This window comes from Oncorhynchus clarkii, chromosome 13 (genome assembly GCF_045791955.1).
Source record: "Oncorhynchus clarkii lewisi isolate Uvic-CL-2024 chromosome 13, UVic_Ocla_1.0, whole genome shotgun sequence".
NCBI lineage: Eukaryota > Metazoa > Chordata > Actinopteri > Salmoniformes > Salmonidae > Oncorhynchus > Oncorhynchus clarkii.
The window spans coordinates 7,309,354-7,333,019 of record NC_092159.1 but is presented as its reverse complement, the minus strand read 5'-3'; positions in this window follow the sequence as shown (position 1 = coordinate 7,333,019).

The following is a 23,666-nucleotide window of genomic DNA, read 5'->3' as shown; positions in this document are numbered from 1 at the left end:
TGTGGGTGTTTTGGTTGTTACTTCGTGGTAAATTATAGGGCCTGTGGTGTTTTGGTTGTTACTTTGTGGGTAAATTATAGGGCCTGTGGTGTTTTGGTTGTTACTTCGTGGTAAATTATAGGGCCTGTGGTGTTTTGGTTGTTACTTTGTGGGTAAATTATAGGGCCTGTGGTGTTTTGGTTGTTACTTCGTGGGTAAATTATAGGGCCTGTGGGTGTTTTGGTTGTTACTTCGTGGGTAAATTATAGGGCCTGTGGGTGTTTTGGTTGTTACTTCGTGGGTAAATTATAGGGCCTGTGGGTGTTTTGGTTGTTACTTCGTGGGTAAATTATAGGGCCTGTGGGTGTTTTGGTTGTTACTTCATGGTAAATTATAGGGCCTGTGGTGTTTTGGTCGTTACTTCGTGGGTAAATTATAGGGCCTGTGGGTGTTTTGGTTGTTACTTCGTGGGTAAATTATAGGGCCTGTGGGTGTTTTGGTTGTTACTTCGTGGGTAAATTATAGGGCCTGTGGTGTTTTGGTTGTTACTTCGTGGGTAAATTATAGGGCCTGTGGTGTTTTGGTTGTTACTTCGTGGGTAAATTATAGGGCCTGTGGTGTTTTGGTTTGTTACTTCGTGGGTAAATTATAGGGCCTGTGGGTGTTTTGGTTGTTACTTCGTGGGTAAATTATAGGGCCTGTGGGTGTTTTGGTTGTTACTTTGTGGTAAATTATAGGGCCTATGGTGTTTTGGTTGTTACTTCGTGGTAAATTATAGGGCCTGTGGTGTTTTGGTTGTTACTTCGTGGGTAAATTATAGGGCCTGTGGTGTTTTGGTTGTTACTTCGTGGGTAAATTATAGGGCCTGTGGTGTTTTGGTTGTTACTTCGTGGGTAAATTATAGGGCCTGTGGGTGTTTTGGTTGTTACTTCGTGGTAAATTATAGGGCCTGTGGTGTTTTGGTTGTTACTTCGTGGGTAAATTATAGGGCCTGTGGGTGTTTTGGTTGTTACTTCGTGGTAAATTATAGGGCCTGTGGTGTTTTGGTTGTTACTTCGTGGGTAAATTATAGGGCCTGTGGTGTTTTGGTTGTTACTTCGTGGGTAAATTATAGGGCCTGTGGTGTTTTGGTTGTTACTTCGTGGGTAAATTATAGGGCCTGTGGTGTTTTGGTTGTTACTTCGTGGGTAAATTATAGGGCCTGTGGTGTTTTGGTTGTTACTTTGTGGGTAAATTATAGGGCCTGTGGTGTTTTGGTTGTTACTTCGTGGGTAAATTATAGGGCCTGTGGTGTTTTGGTTTGTTACTTCGTGGGTAAATTATAGGGCCTGTGGTGTTTTGGTTGTTACTTCGTGGGTAAATTATAGGGCCTGTGGTGTTTTGGTTTGTTACTTCGTGGGTAAATTATAGGGCCTGTGGTGTTTTGGTTGTTACTTCGTGGGTAAATTATAGGGCCTGTGGTGTTTTGGTTGTTACTTCGTGGGTAAATTATAGGGCCTGTGGTGTTTTGGTTGTTACTTCGTGGGTAAATTATAGGACCTGTGGTGTTTTGGTTTGTTACTTCGTGGGTAAATTATAGGGCCTGTGGTGTTTTGGTTTGTTACTTCGTGGGTAAATTATAGGGCCTGTGGAGTTTTGGTTTGTTACTTCGTGGGTAAATTATAGGGCCTGTGGGTGTTTTGGTTGTTACTTCGTGGGTAAATTATAGGGCCTGTGGTGTTTTGGTTTGTTACTTTGTGGGTAAATTATAGGGCCTGTGGTGTTTTGGTTGACCTGTATTTTAACCTTTTTATTTTGAGCTTTTTCCAGAAATGTGAATTAGACCATATTGTCTGAGGATGGGTCTGGACCATCTGACATAAAAAAGAAAAGGGGACAGTTTGATGAAAAGCTTGAAATAACAGTACAAATCTAGGTCATGTGACATGATTAACTAAAACACAGGGCCCTCCTATGTTCATATTCCAACAAAGGGAAGTGGGAGATTGACTCTATCCAAGTAACGGAACGTCTTTATGATAACATACATGATGAAATGATGCAACAACATGTCACGTTTGTGTTTTTAAGCCTACATGTCTAGGTTATAATCTTGCTATGAATTCATAACGTTGTAATGGCTATAGCTGCTAGCACTTAACTCCTAACTCATCCATAACGTTGTAATAGCTATAGCTGCTAGCACTTCACTCATAACTCATCCATAACGTTGTAATAGCTATAGCTGCTAGCACTTAACTCATAACTCATCCATAACGTTGTAATAGCTATAGCTGCTAGCACTTCACTCATAACTCATCCATAACGTTGTAATAGCTATAGCTGCTAGCACTTAACTCATAACTCATCCATAACGTTGTAATGGCTATAGCTGCTAGCACTTAACTCATAACTCATCCATAACGTTGTAATAGCTATAGCTGCTAGCACTTAACTCATAACTCATCCATAACGTTGTAATAGCTATAGCTGCTAGCACTTAACTCAAAACTCCTCCATAACGTTGTAATAGCTATAGCTGCTAGCACTTCACTCATAACTCATCCATAACGTTGTAATAGCTATAGCTGCTAGCACTTCACTCATAACTCATCCATAACGTTGTAATAGCTATAGCTGCTAGCACTTAACTCATAACTCATCCATAACGTTGTAATAGCTATAGCTGCTAGCACTTAACTCCTAACTCATCCATAACGTTGTAATAGCTATAGCTGCTAGCACTTCACTCATAACTCATCCATAACGTTGTAATAGCTATAGCTGCTAGCACTTCACTCCTAACTCATCCATAACGTTGTAATAGCTATAGCTGCTAGCACTTAACTCATAACTCATCCATAACGTTGTAATAGCTATAGCTGCTAGCACTTAACTCATAACTCATCCATAACGTTGTAATAGCTATAGCTGCTAGCACTTCACTCATAACTCATCCATTACGTTGTAATAGCTATAGCTGCTAGCACTTAACTCAAAACTCCTCCATAACGTTGTAATAGCTATAGCTGCTAGCACTTAGCCCACACACATTTGTCACTGCTTACATATCGGTGTCTAAGCCTGTAATAAAACGTTATGAGTTGCTTCTGACAGGAAACGGAAGCGAATTCTTATGTGAGTGGAAATTGAGTATAAAAAAACAATGTAGTCACTGGTGAGATTGAATATAAGTCTAATGGTCCGGTGCTGGATAGATAATAATACATTTTAAAAGGAGTGAATTTCCCCTTTTTAAAGGACAAGTTCACCTTTTCATCACCCAAATATGTCATTTTTAGAAATGGCAATGCTCTCGGTATAGTGCTGGGGGTCTTTAGGTGCTGTAGGCCCTATACATGAAATTGTGTCATTCTTAACTTTATCTACAAGGTTCTATTCCATGTTGTACTTGACTTGAGCGATACTTCCCCGTGTCGGTACTTCCCTGTGTAGCCCGCATACTTCCCCGTGTAGCCCGCGCAGTGTTGCCACTTCAAAAACAACATATTTGGGTGTTTTAGGAGCATTTTTTTTTATTTTTTATCTGTGTCCCCTACAACTGCAGAATGAGCATGAGGAAGTATATTGCTGATGGGGTACATTTCTCATAACCAAGTAAAAAATCTATAAAAAATCTATAAAAAAGTTGGACATTTATTTTTTTGCTGAGTTTATGAGATGAGTAATGCAAGATACGGAAACATTATTAAAGTGGCTAGTGTTTCATTTCCTTGAAGTGGCCAGTGATTTCTAATCTATGTCTACAGGCAGCAGCTGGAGTTGGCTGTTTAACAGTCAGTGGCATAGTATAGAATACAATACAGTATATACATATGAGATGGGTGATGCAATATGTAAACACAATAAACATTTACTAAGATACCGTAGAATAATGTAGAGTGTAGTTTATACATATGAGATGATAAGATATGGAAACATTATTAAAGTGGCTAGCGTGGCATTTCTAAAAGTGGCCAGTGATTTCTAATCTATGTGCTAGTGATGGCTGTTTAGCAGTCTGATGGCATTGAGATAGAAGCTGTTTTTTTGAGTCTCTCGGTCACAGCTTTGATGCACCTGTACTGATCTCACCTTCTGGATGATAGCGGGGTGAACAGGCAGTGGCTCGGGTGGTTGATGCCCTTAAAGATATCTTTGTCCTTCCTATGGCATCGGGTGCTGTAGGTGTCCAGGAAGGCGGGAAGTTTGCCCCCGGTCATGCGTCGGGCAGACCGCACCACCCTCTGGAGAGCTTTGCGGATGTGGGCGGTGCAGTTGCCATACCAGGCGGTGATACAGCTCGACAGGATGCTCTCAATTGTGCATCTCTAAAAGTTTGTAAGGGTTTTAGGTGTTATGCCACATTTCTTTAGCCTCCTGAGGTTGAAGAGGCGGTGTTGCGCCTTCTTCACCATGCTGTCTGTGTGGGTGGACCATTTCAGTTTGTCAGTAAGGTGTACGCCAAGGAGCTTAAAACTTTCCACCTCCTCCACCGCTGTCCTGTCGATGTGGATAGAGGGCTGCTCCCTCTGCTGTTTCCTGAAGCCCACGATAATTTCCTTAGTTTTGTTGACATTGAGTGAGAGGTTATTTTCCTGGCACCACACTCCCAGAGCCCTTACCTCCTCCCTGTAGGCTGTCTCATCGTTGTCGGTAATCAAGCCTACTACTGTTGCGTCATCTCCAAACTTGAATTGACCTGTCTGATTATAATATAATTAATTACATCATGACTTTACTCTACTGTATTCATTTACATCTAATATTCGTTCAATTATTTTAGGCTGACTCTCTTTCTCTTTCTTCCTCTCTTTCTCTCTCGCTCTGTCATTCCTCCCTTACAGCGTCACATGCCCTCCTCCTCCACCTCTTCCCCATCATCACACATTACAATGTAATGTCTTGCTGAACCACCAGGGGGCACTAGAGACAAGGATAAGTGTTTTCTTTCAAATGGTACCAAGAATATGCATATCCTTGCTTCAGGGCCTGAGCTACTGGCAGTTAGATTTGGGGATGTCATTTTAGGCAAACATTTTTAAAAAAGGGGCGAATCCTTAATTAACATTCTAGGAACCCGATGCAGTTCTTTAGCTGTGCCATCAGAGACTCTGGGTTCGCGCCCAGGCTCTGTCGTAACCGGCCGCGACCAGGAGGTCCTTGGGGCGACGCACAATTGGCCTAGCGTCGTCCGGGTTAGGGAGGGCTTGGTCGGTAGGGATGTCCTTGTCTCATCGCGCACCAGCGACTCCTGTGGCGGGCCGGGCGCAGTGTGCGCTAACCAAGGTTGCCAGGTACACAGTGTTTCCTCCGACACATTGATGCGGCTGGCTTCCGGGTTGGATGCGCGCTGTGTTAAGAAGCAGTGCGGCTTGGTTGGGTTGTGTATCGGAGGACGCATGGCTTTCAACCTTCATCTCTCCCGAGCCCGTACGGGAGTTGTAGCGATGAGACAAGATAGTAGCTACTACAACAATTGGACACCACGAAATTGGGGAGAAAAAGGGGTAACATTTTTAAAAAATAAAATAAAAAAACGTTCTTTGTATTTTTTTTGTACCATCATCTTTGAAATGCAAGAGACCATAATATATTATTCCAGCCCTTGTACAATTTAGATTTTGGCCACTAGATGGCAGCAGTGTATGTGCAAAGTTTTAGACTGAACCAATGAACCATTGCATTTCTGTTCAAAATGTTGTATCAAGACTGCCCAAATGTGCCTAATTAGTTTATTAATAACTTTTCATGTTCAAAATTGTGCACTCTCCTCAAACATTAGCATGGCATTATTTCACTGTAACAGCTACTGTAAATTGGGCAGTGCAGTTAGATTAACAAGAATTTAAGCTTTCTGCCAATATCATGTCCTGGGAAATGTTCTTGCTACTTACAACCTCATGCTAATCGCATGAGACTACGTTAGCTAAACCGTCCCGTGGAAGGGACTCCAATCCCGAATAAGTTTTTAATAAATTCCCTGGTTTTCTCGTAATCCCTATTGGAGTATTCCCAGTATCAGGAGAGAATACGCAGGAAATCCGGAATCCTCTGGAGAACCAGGGAATTTATTGACATTTCACAGAATTTTGCAACCCTACTCCTACATCCAGACAGGCAGGCAGACAATTATTAACATGTTTTCTTCTTATCTCAAATAAATCCCACAAAGCCACAAAAGGAATCAGAATATTATTTAATTACAATTACAACCTGTGATTCAACTGGAAACATAAAGAACTAAATATTATCAGATGTTGAATCGACTTCATCGCTAGATAAGGATGGTTCTCACATCTATTTTGGTTTGGTGTCGGTTTGTCCACAAGAGGGCGACGCACTACAAGAGAATGAACTATAGAGTGGTTGTGATGGGCTGGACTGCTGAAAACTAAAGTGTGGGCTCTACGATCAGGTTTCATTATTTTCCAGTCGTCTGGCTGCGTCTGGAGTGGCAGGAAATGGATCCATCTAAGGTAAGACAATAGTTTGAAGTAAAACTGAGTGTGCTGTTATTTCGTGGATAAATATTAGTGGTAAACGTCACTGGTAAAGGTTGGCGATACAGTAAAGTAGGCTACATTGTATCCATATTTCTCTTACAGCAACACGGGATGTTTTAGATTGACTCGATCAAAGTAACAGGGGAAAAGTACTTTACACGACGGAACAACATGTGATGTAATAGTTAATAGGTCTACATTAAAATGTCTAGGTTATAATCTAGCTATGTTCATAACGCAGTAATATCCGATTAATTTATAGGTAGTACTTTCACGTCATTCGAAGGAGTGAAGAAATCTGAAATAATTTATGATCTACATTGTAAACTTTTGCGATTTCAATCACATACCATCTCAATCAAGAGACGTTGTCAAGAGACATAGTGATCTCAACGATGACTGTCTCATCCATTAAGTTCCATTACACGGCTAGACCCTAACCTAGTTTGATATCAAGCAGTTACAGTGCCATGTGTGTGGATGCGGTGGCTTTCCAATGTGGTAATCAATAGAAAAGACTGCAGACACTGTGTGTGTGTGTGTGTGTGTGTGTGTGTGTGTGTGTGTAGGAGGTAGCTGCCTCTGAGAAGGAAAGGACACCAGCAGGGGAGGAGAGTGAAGAGCTGTCCAGCGAACTCCCCAGCACCTCTTCTGGAATGTGAGTGAACATAGAGTATATTATCTACCTGGTACAGTCAGGGACACCCCTCAGAGTGGATATGAGTGGACAGAGAGTATACTATCTACCTGGTACAGCCAGGGTCACCTCTCAGAGTGGATATGAGTGGACATAGAGTATATTATCTATTATCTACCTGGTACAGTCAGGGTCACCTCTCAGAGTGGATATGAGTGAACATAGAGTATATTATCTACCTGGTACAGTCAGGGACACCCCTCAGAGTGGATATGAGTGAACATAGAGTATACTATCTACCTGGTACAGTCAGGGTCACCTCTTAGAGTGGATATGAGTGGACATAGAGTATATTATCTACCTGGTACAGCCAGGGTCACCCCTCAGAGTGGATATGAGTGGACATAGAGTATACTATCTACCTGGTACAGTCAGGGTCACCTCTTAGAGTGGATATGAGTGGACATAGAGTATATTATCTATTATCTACCTGGAACAGTCAGGGACACCCCTCAGAGTGGATATGAGTGAACATAGAGTATATTATCTACCTGGTACAGCCAGGGACACCCCTCAGAGTGGATATGAGTGGACATAGAGTATATTATCTATTATCTACCTGGTACAGCCAGGGTCACCTCTCAGAGTGGACATAGAGTCTATTATCTACTTGGTACAGTCAGGGACACCCCTCAGAGTGGATATGAGTGGACATAGAGTATATTATCTACCTGGTACAGTCAGGGACACCCCTCAGAGTGGATATGAGTGGACATAGAGTATATTATCTACCTGGTACAGCCAGGGACACCCCTCAGAGTGGATATGAGTGGACATATAGTATATTATCTACCTGGTACAGTCAGGGACACCCCTCAGAGTGGATATGAGTGGACATATAGTATATTATCTACCTGGTACAGTCAGGGACACCTCTCAGAGTGGATATGAGTGGACATATAGTATATTATCTACCTGGTACAGTCAGGGACACCCCTCAGAGTGGATATGAGTGGACATAGAGTCTATTCTCTACCTGGTACAGTCAGGGACACCTCTCAGAGTGGATATGAGTGGACATAGAGTATACTATCTACCTGGTACAGCCAGGGTCACCTCTCAGAGTGGATATGAGTGGACATATAGTATATTATCTACCTGGTACAGTCAGGGTCACCCCTCAGAGTGGATATGAGTGGACATAGAGTATATTATCTACCTGGTACACCCCTCAGAGTGGATATGAGTGGACATAGAGTATATGATCTACCTGGTACAGTCAGGGTCACCTCTCAGAGTGGATATGAGTGGACATAGAGTATATTATCTACCTGGTACAGCCAGGGTCACCTCTCAGAGTGGATATGAGTGGACATAGAGTATATTATCTACCTGGTACACCCCTCAGAGTGGATATGAGTGGACATAGAGTATATGATCTACCTGGTACAGTCAGGGACACCTCTCAGAGTGGATATGAGTGGACATAGAGTATATTATCTACCTGGTACAGCCAGGGTCACCTCTCAGAGTGGATATGAGTGGACATAGAGTATACTATCTACCTGGTACAGCCAGGGTCACCTCTCAGAGTGGATATGAGTGGACATAGAGTATATTATCTACCTGGTACACCCCTCAGAGTGGATATGAGTGGACATAGAGTATATGATCTACCTGGTACAGTCAGGGACACCTCTCAGAGTGGATATGAGTGGACATAGAGTATATTATCTACCTGGTACAGTCAGGGTCACCTCTCAGAGTGGATATGAGTGGACATAGAGTATATTATCTACCTGGTACAGCCAGGGTCACCTCTCAGAGTGGATATGAGTGGACATAGAGTATACTATCTACCTGGTACAGCCAGGGTCACCTCTCAGAGTGGATATGAGTGGACATAGAGTATATTATCTACCTGGTACACCCCTCAGAGTGGATATGAGTGGACATAGAGTATATGATCTACCTGGTACAGTCAGGGACACCTCTCAGAGTGGATATGAGTGGACATATAGTATATTATCTACCTGGTACAGCCAGGGTCACCTCTCAGAGTGGATATGAGTGGACATAGAGTATACTATCTACCTGGTACAGCCAGGGTCACCTCTCAGAGTGGATATGAGTGGACATAGAGTATATTATCTACCTGGTACACCCCTCAGAGTGGATATGAGTGGACATAGAGTATATGATCTACCTGGTACAGTCAGGGTCACCTCTTAGAGTGGATATGAGTGGACATAGAGTATATTATCTACCTGGTACACCCCTCAGAGTGGATATGAGTGGACATAGAGTATATGATCTACCTGGTACAGTCAGGGACACCTCTCAGAGTGGATATGAGTGGACATAGAGTATATTATCTATTATCTACCTGGTACAGCCAGGGTCACCCCTCAGAGTGGATATGAGTGGACATAGAGTATATTATCTATTATCTACCTGGTACAGCCAGGGTCACCCCTCAGAGTGGATATGAGTGGACATATAGTATATTATCTATTATCTACCTGGTACAGTCAGGGACACCCCTCAGAGTGGATATGAGTGAACATAGAGTATATTATCTACCTGGTACAGTCAGGGACACCCCTCAGAGTGGATATGAGTGGACATAGAGTATATTATCTACCTGGTACAGTCAGGGACACCCCTCAGAGTGGATATGAGTGGACATAGAGTATACTATCTACCTGGTACAGCCAGGGTCACCTCTCAGAGTGGATATGAATGAACATAGAGTATATTATCTATTATCTACCTGGTACAGTCAGGGTCACCTCTCAGAGTGGATATGAGTGGACATAGAGTATATTATCTATTATCTACCTGGTACAGTCAGGGTCACCTCTCAGAGTGGATATGAGTGGACATAGAGTATATTATCTACCTGGTACACCCCTCAGAGTGGATATGAGTGGACATAGAGTATATGATCTACCTGGTACAGTCAGGGACACCTCTCAGAGTGGATATGAGTGGACATAGAGTATATTATCTATTATCTACCTGGTACAGCCAGGGTCACCTCTCAGAGTGGATATGAGTGGACATAGAGTATATTATCTATTATCTACCTGGTACAGTCAGGGACACCCCTCAGAGTGGATATGAGTGGACATAGAGTCTATTCTCTACCTGGTACAGTCAGGGACACCTCTCAGAGTGGATATGAGTGGACATAGAGTATATTTTCTACCTGGTACAGTCAGGGACACCTCTCAGAGTGGATATGAGTGGACATAGAGTATATTATCTACCTGGTACAGTCAGGGACACCTCTCAGAGTGGATATGAGTGGACATATAGTATATTATCTACCTGGTACAGTCAGGGTCACCTCTCAGAGTGGATATGAGTGGACATAGAGTCTATTCTCTACCTGGTACAGTCAGGGACACCTCTCAGAGTGGATATGAGTGGACATAGAGTCTATTCTCTACCTGGTACAGTCAGGGACACCTCTCAGAGTGGATATGAGTGGACATATAGTATATTATCTACCTGGTACAGTCAGGGACACCCCTCAGAGTGGATATGAGTGGACAGAGAGTCTATTCTCTACCTGGTACAGTCAGGGACACCTCTCAGAGTGGATATGAGTGGACATAGAGTATATTATCTATTCTCTACCTGGTACAGTCAGGGACACCTCTCAGAGTGGATATGAGTGGACATAGAGTATATTATCTATTATCTACCTGGTACAGTCAGGGTCACCTCTCAGAGTGGATATGAGTGGACATATAGTATATGATCTACCTGGTACAGTCAGGGACACCCCTCAGAGTGGATATGAGTGGACATAGAGTATATTATCTACCTGGTACAGTCAGGGACACCCCTCAGAGTGGATATGAGTGGACATAGAGTATATTATCTACCTGGTACAGTCAGGGACACCCCTCAGAGTGGATATGAGTGGACATAGAGTATATTATCTACCTGGTACAGTCAGGGTCACCTCTCAGAGTGGATATGAGTGGACATATAGTATATTATCTACCTGGTACAGTCAGGGTCACCTCTCAGAGTGGATATGAGTGGACATAGAGTATATTATCTACCTGGTACAGTCAGGGACACCCCTCAGAGTGGATATGAGTGGACATAGAGTCTATTCTCTACCTGGTACAGTCAGGGACACCTCTCAGAGTGGATATGAGTGGACATAGAGTATATTATCTACCTGGTACAGTCAGGGACACCTCTCAGAGTGGATATGAGTGGACATATAGTATATTATCTACCTGGTACAGTCAGGGTCACCTCTCAGAGTGGATATGAGTGGACATAGAGTCTATTCTCTACCTGGTACAGTCAGGGACACCTCTCAGAGTGGATATGAGTGGACATAGAGTCTATTCTCTACCTGGTACAGTCAGGGACACCTCTCAGAGTGGATATGAGTGGACATATAGTATATTATCTACCTGGTACAGTCAGGGACACCCCTCAGAGTGGATATGAGTGGACAGAGAGTCTATTCTCTACCTGGTACAGTCAGGGACACCTCTCAGAGTGGATATGAGTGGACATAGAGTATATTATCTATTCTCTACCTGGTACAGTCAGGGACACCTCTCAGAGTGGATATGAGTGGACATAGAGTATATTATCTATTATCTACCTGGTACAGTCAGGAACACCTCTCAGAGTGGATATGAGTGGACATATAGTATATGATCTACCTGGTACAGTCAGGGACACCCCTCAGAGTGGATATGAGTGGACATATAGTATATGATCTACCTGGTACAGTCAGGGTCACCTCTCAGAGTGGATATGACTGGACACAAGAGTATATTATCTATTATCTACCTGGTACAGTCAGGGACACCCCTCAGAGTGGATATGAGTGGACATAGAGTCTATTCTCTACCTGGTACAGTCAGGGACACCTCTCAGAGTGGATATGAGTGGACATATAGTATATTATCTACCTGGTACAGTCAGGGACACCTCTCAGAGTGGATATGAGTGGACATAGAGTCTATTCTCTACCTGGTACAGTCAGGGACACCTCTCAGAGTGGATATGAGTGGACATATAGTATATTATCTACCTGGTACAGTCAGGGACACCCCTCAGAGTGGATATGAGTGGACAGAGAGTCTATTCTCTACCTGGTACAGTCAGGGACACCTCTCAGAGTGGATATGAGTGGACATAGAGTATATTATCTATTCTCTACCTGGTACAGTCAGGGACACCTCTCAGAGTGGATATGAGTGGACATAGAGTATATTATCTATTATCTACCTGGTACAGTCAGGGACACCCCTCAGAGTGGATATGAGTGGACATATAGTATATGATCTACCTGGTACAGTCAGGGACACCCCTCAGAGTGGATATGAGTGGACATAGAGTATACTATCTACCTGGTACAGCCAGGGACACCTCTCAGAGTGGATATGAGTGGACATAGAGTATATTATCTATTATCTACCTGGTACAGTCAGGGTCACCTCTCAGAGTGGATATGAGTGGACATATAGTATATGATCTACCTGGTACAGTCAGGGACACCCCTCAGAGTGGATATGAGTGGACATATAGTATATGATCTACCTGGTACAGTCAGGGACACCCCTCAGAGTGGATATGAGTGGACATAGAGTATACTATCTACCTGGTACAGCCAGGGTCACCTCTTAGAGTGGATATGAGTGGACATAGAGTATACTATCTACCTGGTACAGCCAGGGTCACCTCTTAGAGTGGATATGAGTGGACATAGAGTATATTATCTACCTGGTACACCCCTCAGAGTGGATATGAGTGGACATAGAGTATACTATCTACCTGGTACAGCCAGGGACACCTCTCAGAGTGGATATGAGTGGACATAGAGTATATTATCTATTCTCTACCTGGTACAGTCAGGGACACCCCTCAGAGTGGATATGAGTGGACATAGAGTATACTATCTACCTGGTACAGTCAGGGACACCTCTCAGAGTGGATATGAGTGGACATAGAGTATATTATCTATTCTCTACCTGGTACAGTCAGGGACACCCCTCAGAGTGGATATGAGTGGACATAGAGTATACTATCTACCTGGTACAGTCAGGGACACCCCTCAGAGTGGATATGAGTGGACATAGAGTATATTATCTACCTGGTACAGCCAGGGACACCCCTCAGAGTGGATATGAGTGGACATAGAGTATACTATCTACCTGGTACAGTCAGGGTCACCCCTCAGAGTGGAATGAGTGGACATAGAGTATACTATCTACCTGGTACAGTCAGGGTCACCTCTCAGAGTGGATATGAGTGGACATAGAGTATACTATCTACCTGGTACAGTCAGGGACACCCCTCAGAGTGAACATAGAGTATACTAGTCCAAGGGGGGGGGGGGGGGGGGGGCATTAATAAGACATTAACTCCCTCAAATGCAACAAAACTCAAACTTTTCTACTCTATGTAGAAAAGGCAACAAGAGAACATTTAAATAAAAACGGACTCAAACTTTGACCATTAGAAAATAAATAAGGCTGTGAGTGGACCGTCTCCCTGTCCATGAATGGTATACTGTAGAATTCTATAGAATTTAGTTCTGTCCAGTGTAGAATTCTATAGAATTTAGTTCTGTCCACTGTAGAATTCTATAGAATTTGGTTCTGCCCACTGTAGAATTCTATAGAATTCGGTTCTGTCCACTGTAGAATTCTATAGAATTTGGTTCTGTCCACTGTAGAATTCTATAGAATTTATGTTACGATCTACTAGGTGTGGTGGGTGGAATCAGGCGCAGAGAGCAGGTTCAGTCGTTTTCCTCATTTTATTCCCCAGCGCAACAAAAACAGTCACGCCAACACACAGGGCGTAAATACGTTGCTAGTCCAAAACAACTACAGGACTAACCAGTCCGGAGAATAAATACAATAATAAATCACACCAACAAAAACACAGAGTAACAAAAACAAGCCCGCACAAATACCCAGCGGGCCTAGTGCCCTTAAATACCCTACAAACAAATCCTAATACAAAACAGGTGTACCCAATTAACCAATAACCCAAAACAAACGGAAAGGGAATCGATGGCAGCTAATAGGCCGGCGACGACGACCGTCGAGCACCGCCCGAACAGGAAGAGGCACCATCCTCGGCGAGGTTCGTGACAGTACCCCCCCCCTGACGCGCGGCTCCCGCAGCGCGCCGACCCCGGCCTCGAGGACGACCCGGAGGACGAGGCGCAGGGCGATCCGGGTGGAGGCGATGGAAATCCCTCAAGAGGGAAGGATCTAAAATGTCCCTCCCCGGTACCCAGCACCTCTCCTCCGGACCGTACCCCTCCCAGTCCACGAGGTACTGCAGGCCCCTCACCCGGCGTCTCGAGTCCAGAATAGCTCGTACTGTGTACGCCGGGGACCCCTCGATGTCCAGAGGGGGTGGAGGGACCTCCGGTACCTCACCGTCTTGTAGGGGACCAGCTACCACCGGCCTGAGGAGAGACACATGAAACGAGGGGTTAATACGATAATAAGAGGGAAGTTGCAATCTATAACACACCTCGTTTATCCTCCTCAGGACTTTAAATGGCCCCACACACTGCGGCCCCAGCTTCCGGCAGGGCAGGCGGAGGGACAGGTTTCGGGTCGAGAGCCAGACCCTGTCCCCTGGTGCGAACACCGGGGCCTCACTGCGGTGGCGGTCAGCGTCTCTCTTCTGCCGTTCACTGGCCTGCCTGAGAGAATCCTGGACTGCCCGCCAGGTCTCTCTAGAGCGCTGTACCCACTCCTCCACCGCAGGAGCCTCGGTCTGACTCTGATGCCACGGAGCCAGGACCGGCTGGTAACCCAGTACACATTCGAATGGCGACATATTCGTGGACGAATGCCGAAGAGAATTCTGGGCTAACTCTGCCCATGGGACGTACCTTGCCCATTCTCCTGGCCGGTCCTGGCAATACGACCTCAGAAACCTGCCCACTTCCTGGTTTACTCTCTCCACCTGCCCATTACTTTCGGGGTGATAACCAGAGGTAAGGCTGACCGAGATCCCCAGACGCTCCATAAACGCCTTCCAAACCCGAGATGTGAACTGGGGACCCCGATCGGAGACGATATCCTCTGGGACCCCATAGTGCCGGAAGACGTGGGTAAAAAGAGCCTCTGCAGTCTGTAGGGCCGTAGGGAGACCAGGCAATGGAAGGAGACGGCAGGACTTAGAGAACCGATCCACAACGACCAGAACGGTAGTGTTCCCCTGAGAAGGGGGAAGATCAGTAAGGAAATCTACCGAGAGATGGGACCATGGCCGTTGTGGAATCGGGAGGGGCTGTAACTTCCCTCTAGGAAGGTGCCTAGGAGCCTTACTCTGGGCGCATACCGAACAGGAAGAGACATAGAGCCTCACATCCCTAGCTAAGGTGGGCCACCAGTATTTCCCTCTAAGACCCCGCACTGTCCTATCGATCCCCGGATGACCCGCAGACGGTAGTGTGTGAGCCCACCGAATCAACTTATCACGAACACCAAGCGGTACGTAACTTCTGCCAGTCGGACACTGTGCAGGCGCAGGTTCAACCCTCAACGCCCGCTCGATGTCCGCGTCCACCTCCCATACCACTGGGGCCACCAGCCGAGAAGCAGGAAGGATGGGAGTGGGTTCGATAGACCGGTCCTCGGTGTCATAGAGACGGGACAGCGCGTCGGCCTTAGTGTTGAGGGAACCTGGTCTGTAAGAGATCGTAAATCTAAAACGTGTAAAGAACATGGCCCACCTAGCCTGGCGCGGATTCAGTCTCCTCGCTGCACGAATATACTCCAGATTACGGTGATCAGTCCAGATGAGAAAAGGGTGTTTAGCCCCCTCTAGCCAGTGTCTCCACACCTTCAGGGCCTTTACCATAGCTAGTAACTCCCGGTCCCCCACATCATAGTTCCGCTCTGCCGGACCCAGCTTCTTAGAAAAGAAAGCGCAGGGACGGAGCTTCGGTGGCGTACCCGAGCGCTGAGACAGCACGGCTCCAACCCCAGCCTCGGACGCATCCACCTCCACTATGAATGCTAACGAAGGGTCCGGATGCGCCAACACGGGAGCCCCAGTGAACAGTGCCTTCAACTGGTTGAAGGCTCCATCAGCCTCTGCTGACCACCGCAAACGCACCGGCCCTCCCTTCAGCAGTGAGGTAATGGGCGCCGCTACTTGGCCAAAACCCCGGATAAACCTCCGGTAGTAATTGGCAAACCCTAAAAACCGCTGCACCTCCTTTACCGTGGTCGGAGTCGGCCAATTACGCACGGCGTTAACGCGGTCACACTCCATCATCATCCCCGAGCTGGAAATGCGATAACCCAAGAAGGAAACGGCTGGTTTGGAAAACACACATTTCTCAGCCTTGACGTATAGGTCATGCTCCAGCAGCCGCCCAAGAACCTTGCGCACCAGGGAAACATGCGCGGCGCGTGTGGCAGAATAAATCAAGATGTCATCAATATAGACTACCACACCCTGCCCGTGCAAGTCCCTGAGAATCTCATCTACAAAGGATTGAAAGACGGCTGGAGCATTTTTCAACCCATACGGCATGACGAGGTACTCATAGTGGCCTGATGTGGTACTAAACGCTGTTTTCCACTCGTCTCCTCCCCGAATACGCACCAGATTATACGCGCTCCTGAGGTCCAGTTTTGTGAAGAAACGCGCTCCGTGGAATGATTCCACCGCCGTAGCGATGAGAGGTAGCGGATAACTAAAACCCACTGTGATCGAATTGAGACCTCGATAATCAATGCACGGACGCAGACCTCCCTCCTTTTTCCTCACAAAAAAGAAACTCGAGGAGACGGGTGACATGGAGGGCCGAATGTACCCCTGTCTCAGAGCTTCCGTGACATATGTTTCCATAGCCAGCGTCTCCTCCTGTGACAGTGGGTACACATGACTCCGGGGAAGTGCAGCGTTCTCCAGGAGGTTTATCACGCAATCCCACCGTCGATGGGGTGGTAATTTGGTCGCTTTCCTCTTACTAAAAGCGATAGCCAAATCGGCATATTCGGGGGGAATGTGCACGGTGGAAACCTGGTCTGGACTCTCCACCGTCGTGGCACCAATGGAAACTCCCAAACACCTCTCTGAACACTCGTCTGACCACCCCTTAAGAGCCCCCTGTTTCCAGGAAATAAGGGGATTGTGAATAGCCAGCCAGGGAACCCCCAACACCACCGGAAACCCAGGTGAATCAATAAGGTAGAAACTGATCCTCTCCCTATGATTCCCCTGCGTTACCATGTCCAGCGGAATCGTGGCCTCCCTGACCAGCCCTGACCCTAGCGGTCGGCTATCTAAGGAGTGCACGGGGACAGGTGGGTCTATCTGCACTAACGGAATACCCAATTTACGGGCGAGTCCACGATCCATAAAACTCACAGCTGCGCCTGAATCGACTAGCGCCTTATGCTGAAGAGAGGGGAAAAATGCAGGGAAAAAAACTAACAAAAACATGTGACCAACAGGGAGCTCTGGGTGAGTTTGGTGCTTACTCACCTGGGGTGGCCGAGGAGCGCTCTGCCGACCATCTCGACTCCCAGAGGGACTCCTCCAACACCGGTCCGAAGTGTGTCCTCTCCGTCCACAATAGGAGCAGGAGGAGCCCCCTCTGATCCCCCTAGATGCAGCTCCTCCCAACTCCATCGGAGTGGGAGTGGGAGAGCTGGACGGTGGAATTAACAGGACCCCTTCTGAACGCCCGCGGGCAGCTAGCAGGTTGTCCAATCGAATAGACATGTCTATTAGTTCATCCAGGGAGAGAGTTGTGTCCCTGCAAGCCAGCTCCCGGCGGACGTCCTCCCGGAGACTACACCGGTAATGGTCCATCAGGGCCCTGTCATTCCACCCAGCACCAGCAGCTAGGGTCCTAAACTCCAACGCGAAGTCCTGCGCGCTCCTCGTCTCCTGTCTGAGGTGGAACAGTCGCTCACCCGCCGCTTTACCCTCTGGTGGATGATCGAACACTGCTCGGAAACGGCGGGTGAACTCCAGGTAGTTGTCCCGAGCTGAGTCTGGACTGTTCCATACTGCGTTAGCCCAGTCCAGGGCCCTGCCCGTTAAACAGGAGACGAGGAGGCTCACACTCTCCTCACCCGAGGGAGCCGGACGCACGGTAGCCAGGTAGAGCTCCAACTGGAGCAAAAATCCCTGGCACCCAGCAGCCGCTCCATCGTACTCCCTCGGGGGGGAGAGACGTAGTGCGCCGGACCCAGAGGACGATGTAGGTGGAGTAGGTGGTGTCGGGAGTGGGGGAGCTGGGGTAGATGTCGGGAGACCACTCCTCTCCCATCGTTCCATCCTCTCCATCATCTGGTCCATCGCGGTACCAATCCGATGGAGGACAGCGGTATGGTGATGAACGCGCTCCTCCATAGTGGGGAGAGGAGTGGTCGCTGCTCCTGCTGACTCCATTTCAAGTGGTGCGGGCTTCTGTTACGATCTACTAGGTGTGGTGGGTGGAATCAGGCGCAGAGAGCAGGTTCAGTCGTTTTCCTCATTTTATTCCCCAGCGCAACAAAAACAGTCACGCCAACACACAGGGCGTAAATACGTTGCTAGTCCAAAACAACTACAGGACTAACCAGTCCGGAGAATAAATACAATAATAAATCACACCAACAAAAACACAGAGTAACAAAAACAAGCCCGCACAAATACCCAGCGGGCCTAGTGCCCTTAAATACCCTACAAACAAATCCTAATACAAAACAGGTGTACCCAATTAACCAATAACCCAAAACAAACGGAAAGGGAATCGATGGCAGCTAATAGGCCGGCGACGACGACCGTCGAGCACCGCCCGAACAGGAAGAGGCACCATCCTCGGCGAGGTTCGTGACAATTTAGTTCTGTCCACTGTAGAATTCTATATAATTTGGTTCTGTCCACTGTAGAATTCTATATAATTTAGTTCTGTCCACTGTAGAATTCTATATAATTTGGTTCTGTCCACTGTAGAATTCTATAGAATTTAGTTCTGTCCACTGTAGAATTCTATAGAATTTGGTTCTGTCCACTGTAGAATTCTATAGAATTCGGTTCTGTCCACTGTAGAATTCTATAGAATTTGGTTCTGTCCACTGTAGAATTCTATAGAATTTGGTTCTGTCCACTGTAGAATTCTATAGAATTTAGTTCTGTCCACTGTAGAATTCTATAGAATTTAGTTCTGTCCACTGTAGAATTCTATAGAATTCGGTTCTGTCCACTGTAGAATTCTATAGAATTCGGTTCTGTCCACTGTAGAATTCTATAGAATTTAGTTCTGTCCACTGTAGACTTCTATAGAATTTAGTTCTGTCCACTGTAGAATTCTATAGAATTCGGTTCTGTCCACTGTAGAATTCTATAGAATTCAGTTCTGTCCACTGTAGAATTCTATAGAATTCGGTTCTGTCCACTGTAGAATTCTATAGAATTTGGTTCTGTCCACTGTAGAATTCTATAGAATTTGGTTCTGTCCACTGTAGAATTCTATAGAATTTAGTTCTGTCCACTGTAGAATTCTATATAATTTGGTTCTGTCCACTGTAGAATTCTATATAATTTAGTTCTGTCCACTGTAGAATTCTATATAATTTGGTTCTGTCCACTGTAGAATTCTATAGAATTTAGTTCTGTCCACTGTAGAATTCTATATAATTTGGTTCTGTCCACTGTAGAATTCTATAGAATTTAGTTCTGTCCACTGTAGAATTCTATATAATTTAGTTCTGTCCACTGTAGAATTCTATATAATTTGGTTCTGTCCACTGTAGAATTCTATAGAATTTGGTTCTGTCCACTGTAGAATTCTATAGAATTTGGTTCTGTCCACTGTAGAATTCTATAGAATTCGGTTCTGTCCACTGTAGAATTCTATAGAATTTGGTTCTGTCCACTGTAGAATTCTATAGAATTTGGTTCTGTCCACTGTAGAATTCTATAGAATTCGGTTCTGTCCACTGTAGAATTCTATAGAATTCGGTTCTGTCCACTGTAGAATTCTATAGAATTTGGTTCTGTCCACTGTAGAATTCTATAGAATTCGGTTCTGTCCACTGTAGAATTCTATAGAATTCGGTTCTGTCCACTGTAGAATTCTATAGAATTCGGTTCTGTCCACTGTAGAATTCTATAGAATTCGGTTCTGTCCACTGTAGAATTCTATAGAATTTGGTTCTGTCCACTGTAGAATTCTATAGAATTCGGTTCTGTCCACTGTAGAATTCTATAGAATTCGGTTCTGTCCACTGTAGAATTCTATAGAATTCGGTTCTGTCCACTGTAGAATTCTATAGAATTTGGTTCTGTCCACTGTAGAATTCTATAGAATTTGGTTCTGTCCACTGTAGAATTCTATAGAATTTGGTTCTGTCCACTCAGTAGTGCTGGATTTCTGCATCAGCTGAGCTGCTTTAAATATGACATAGATCCACTTCAAATCAAATGTATTGGTCACATACACATGGTTAGCAGATGTTATTGGTCACATACACATGGTTAGCAGATGTTATTGGTCACATACACATGGTTAGTAGATGTTATTGGTCACATACACATGGTTAGGAGATGTTATTGGTCACATACACATGGTTAGTAGATGTTATTGGTCACATACACATGGTTAGCAGATGTTATTGGTCACATACACATGGTTAGTAGATGTTATTGGTCACATACACATGGTTAGCAGATGTTATTGGTCACATACACATGGTTAACAGATGTTATTGGTCACATACACATGGTTAGTAGATGTTATTGGTCACATACACATGGTTAGCAGATGTTATTGGTCACATACACATGGTTAACAGATGTTATTGGTCACATACACATGGTTAGTAGATGTTATTGGTCACATACACATGGTTAGCAGATGCTATTGGTCACATACACATGGTTAGCAGATGTTATTGGTCACATACACATGGTTAGCAGATGTTATTGGTCACATACACATGGTTAGCAGATGCTATTGGTCACATGGTTAGCAGATGTTATTGGTCACATGGTTAGCAGATGTTATTGGTCACATACACATGGTTAGCAGATGTTATTGGTCACATACACATGTTTAGCAGATGTTATTGGTCACATACACATGGTTAGCAGATGTTATTGGTCACATACACATGGTTAGCAGATGTTATTGGTCACATACACATGGTTAGCAGATGTTATTGGTCACATACACATGGTTAGCAGATGTTATTGGTCACATACACATGGTTAGCAGATGTTATTGGTCACATACACATGGTTAGCAGATGTTATTGGTCACATACACATGGTTAGCAGATGCTATTGGTCACATGGTTAGCAGATGTTATTGGTCACATGGTTAGCAGATGTTATTGGTCACATACACATGGTTAGCAGATGTTATTGGTCACATACACATGTTTAGCAGATGTTATTGGTCACATACACATGGTTAGGAGATGTTATTGGTCACATACACATGGTTAGTAGATGTTATTGGTCACATACACATGGTTAGCAGATGTTATTGGTCACATACACATGGTTAGTAGATGTTATTGGTCACATACACATGGTTAGCAGATGTTATTGGTCACATACACATGGTTAACAGATGTTATTGGTCACATACACATGGTTAGTAGATGTTATTGGTCACATACACATGGTTAGCAGATGTTATTGGTCACATACACATGGTTAACAGATGTTATTGGTCACATACACATGGTTAGTAGATGTTATTGGTCACATACACATGGTTAGCAGATGCTATTGGTCACATACACATGGTTAGCAGATGTTATTGGTCACATACACATGGTTAGCAGATGTTATTGGTCACATACACATGGTTAGCAGATGCTATTGGTCACATGGTTAGCAGATGTTATTGGTCACATGGTTAGCAGATGTTATTGGTCACATACACATGGTTAGCAGATGTTATTGGTCACGTACACATGTTTAGCAGATGTTATTGGTCACATACACATGGTTAGCAGATGTTATTGGTCACATACACATGGTTAGCAGATGTTATTGTTCACATACACATGGTTATCAGATGTTATTGGTCACATACACATGTTTAGCAGATGTTATTGTGAGTGTAGCAAAATGCTTGTGCTTCTAGTTCCCAACAGTGCAGTAGTATCTAACAATTCCACAACAACTACTTAATACACAAAAATCTAAGTAGGGATGGAAGAAAAATATATAAATATATGGATGAGCGATGACCGAGTGGCATAGGCAAGATGCAGTAGATGGTATAAAATACATATGAGATGAGTAATGCAAGATCTGTAAACATTATTAAAGTGACAAGTGATCTATTTATTAAAGTGGCCAATGATTTCGAGTCTGTATGTAGGCAGCAGCCTCTCTGTGTTAGTGGTGGCTGTTAAACAGTCTGATGACCTTGAGATGGAATCTGTTTTTCAGTCTCTCGGTCCCAGCTTTGATGCACCTGTACTGACCTCACCTTCTGGATGATAGCGGGGTGAACAGGCAGTGGCTCGGGTGGTTGTTGTCCTTGATGATCTTTATGGCCTTCCTGTGACATCAGGTGCTGTAGGTGTCATGGAGGGCGGGTAGTTTGCCCCCGGTGATGCGTTGTGCGGACCGCACCACCCTCTGGAGAGCCCTGCGGTTGAGGGTGGTGGAATTGAAGTTAAAGGTGGTGATACAGCCGGCCAGGATGCTCTCAATTTGAATTTTTTTTAACCTTTTTTTAACTAGGCAAGTCAGTTTAAAAGCAGTTCTTATTTTCAATGACGGCCTAGGAACAGTGGGTTAACTGCCTGTTCAGGGGCAGAACGACAGATTTGTACCTTGTCAGCTGGGGGATTTGAACTTGCAACGTTTTGGTTACTAGTCCAACACTCTAACCACTAGGCTACCCTGCCTCTAACCACTAGGCTACCCTGCCTCTAACCACTAGGCTACCCTGCCTCTAACCACTAGGCTACCCTGCCTCTAACCACTAGGCTACCCTGCCTCTAACCACTAGGCTACCCTGCCTCTAACCACTAGGCTACCTTGCCTCTAACCACTAGGCTACCCTGCCTCTAACCACTAGGCTACCCTGCCTCTAACCACTAGGCTACCCTGCCTCTAACCACTAGGCTACCCTGCCTCTAACCACTAGGCTACCCTGCCTCTAACCACTAGGCTACCCTGCCTCTAACCACTAGGCTACCCTGCCTCTAACCACTAGGCTACCCTGCATCTAACCACTAGGCTACCCTGCCGCCCCAATTGTGCATCTGTAAAAGTTTGTGAGTGTTTTAGGTTACGAGACAGATTTCTTTAGCCTCTTGAGGTTGAAGAAGCACTGTTGCGCCTTTTTCACCACGCTGCCTGTGTGGGTGGACCATTTCAGCTAGTCCGTGATGTGTACGCCGAGGAACTTTAAACTTTCCACCTTCTCCACTGCTCGATGTGGATAGGGGGGGGGGGGGGGGGTGCTCCCTCTGCTGTTTCCTGAAGTCCACAATCTTCTTTACCGGTAGAGACTAATACAGAATGTGAATTACACCTGGAGGATCTCCATTCTACTGACTTTATTCAAG